We start from the raw sequence: 2500 nt of genomic DNA on the forward strand, positions 1-2500 counted from the left end.
TTGACCATGCACACCTTGTTCCGCTCTCTCGCCATCCCCACTCATTAAGACACATTGTTTGGCTGTTGTAAATGTTAACATAAGCCTTTCAGCAATAATGGAGGAGAATAAAGAGCTCTAATCCAAATGGCTGTCTGGATAACATCAACTGCCTTCTTTAATGCGACAGTACTTAGGAACTGGGTAGTGCCATGGAGTCGCGGTAAGCAGTAATTTGACTAGTTAATGTGTCATTATAACCTTGTAGCTACAAGGAGCAGGCTGGGAGATAGAGGGAGAGAGAGAGAGAGAGAGAGAGAGAGAGAGAGAGAGAGAGAGAGAGAGAGAGAGAGAGAGAGAGAGAGAGAGAGAGAGAGAGAGAGAGAGAGAGAGAGAGAAGAGAGAGAGAGAGAGAGAGAGAGAGAGAGAGAGAGAGAGAGAGAGAGAGAGAGAGGGAGAGAGAGAGAGAGAGAGAGAGAGAGAGGGAGAGGGAGAGGGAGAGGAGGGGAGAGGGAGAGATATGGAGGGAGTGAGACAAATGACAGGGAGAGAGAGAAAGGGGTGGCGGGGTGGTGGGTGTAGGAAGTGGTATGAAAAGGAGGGGAGAGAGTGAGAGAGAGAGAGAGAGAGAGAGAGAGAGAGGGAGAGTGAGTGGAAGGGAAGAGAGGAGTGGAGGCCTCAAGTGTTTTGAGGCCCTTCAGTTTACAGTGGGCAGGGAGAGGCACTCTGACTCTCTGTTATGAACCCCTCGGAAAGGGGGGGGGGGGGGGGGGAGACACTCAGAAGATGTGTCTCCAGGAAGGATGCAGACAGGCCTCTCTCCATTCTCTCTGCTCCCCTGCCTTTATGTGTGTTAGCTTTAACAGCGCATGGGTGGTCGTCCCCCCGTCCCCCCCCCCCCCCGGAACAGTCCTGTCGCGTCCTCCGTTTTATTGAGGAACGACGCACACAAGCCTGTTCTTCTCAAAGATAGGGAAAACGCCCCCCCACGTAGAGAGAGAACACAACGCGTTTTTATTGCATTGTATCATTGTACGACTTTCTTACTGTCCAGCCCAGATGCTTGTTGTTGAATGTCATGGTTAGACATCTGAATGCGCATATTAAAATCAGGGTCCTGTAGTTTTGTGTGTTTTGATTGACAGTGTTTTGATCGATAGTTGACGTTTCGGAGAGTACGCTAACATTGGCATTAGCACGACATTAGCGAGTCTTAGCAAGGAGGCTAGTAAGGATTCCGATTCTTTTCTCTGATCCAGGATCAGATCGAGCTGGCTGATTTCCCCTATCAACGACTCAAAATCAGCCAGATCGATCTGATCCTGGATGGCATGAAAGAATCAGGATCGTTCTGATCCAGATTAAACTTTTTGAACAACTGGACCCCTGGTTGATCAGCGCTCATACCAGCCAGCGGCATCTCATTTGCGATTTCATTATCGTCGAATCGATGTCCCCGAAAAGTCTTATTCAGACATGCTGGTGTGTACTAATACGTCTGACTCCAGACGCTGCTTTTAGGAAGTGTGTGATTAGAGGACCCATGTTGGAGGCTTTTGGCTTTTAGTTATTGCTCTCTCGTTTTGTCTAATTACAGTTTTACGAATTGCCCAAAAAATCCGAGTGGCAATTTTCTTCCCTCTGCAAATGGCATAAGTGCATCTAAACATAGAGAGCAAATTCTTGCGGCGTCAGAAATATCCTTACCCCCAAATCACACAGGGCTTGGGAGTCTGATAGGAGAGAGAGACTTGGCCGGGGCTCGGTCCTCTGGTAGGAAGGAGCCGGAGGGAGGACTCTGACTGACTGACGTGGGTAGCAGGGAGGGAGGGAGGGAGGGAGGGAGGGAGGGGGGGAGTGATGGGTTTTGTTTAAAGCATGCCTCCCCTGTCTGTGCGTTTCCTGTTCTCCTGTGTGTTTGTGTGTGTGTGTGAGCCCCTCTCTGGCACTCTCTCAGTATGAGAGTCTGCAGAGGGGCACGGAACTGGAGGATCAGGCCTACAGTATACACACACACACACACACACACACACACACACACACACACACACAAAGGCACAGGCACAGGAAGTCAAGCTGAAGAGTCCTGCGTCCCTACCACTGATCCCAGAACAGAGTTTAGCCAACCACTGACAACCCTCCCTGTAAAACACAACAGGAAAAAGAGATAGTGGAAGAGAGAGAGAGAGAGTGAGAGAGAGAGGGGGGGGGGAATAAAGCAAGTGGGAGGTAGAATCGAGGGAGAGGAAAAGGGAGAGGGAGAAGCACAGGAAAGAGTGAAAGAGGGAGGGAGAGTCGGAGGTGGGGAGGGAGGGAGGGAGGGACAGAGGGAGGCAGGGCGAACGGGAAGGGAAGGGAAGGGGAGAGGCAGGCGTTCGCCTTTTCTGGTGCCTGAGGGAGGTTGGTGAGAGATTTGCGCTGCAGGAACTTCTTTGTGTTGAAGCTCTCTCTCTCTCTCCCAGAGTAGAACAGACAGACTGTTGGGGCTGGCATGGTGGTGTGAGAGAGAGGAAGGAGGGAG

This window comes from Nansenia antarctica, assembly GCF_963989245.1.
Source record: "Nansenia antarctica genome assembly, contig: SCAFFOLD_532, whole genome shotgun sequence".
In the NCBI taxonomy this organism is placed as follows: domain Eukaryota; kingdom Metazoa; phylum Chordata; class Actinopteri; order Argentiniformes; family Microstomatidae; genus Nansenia; species Nansenia antarctica.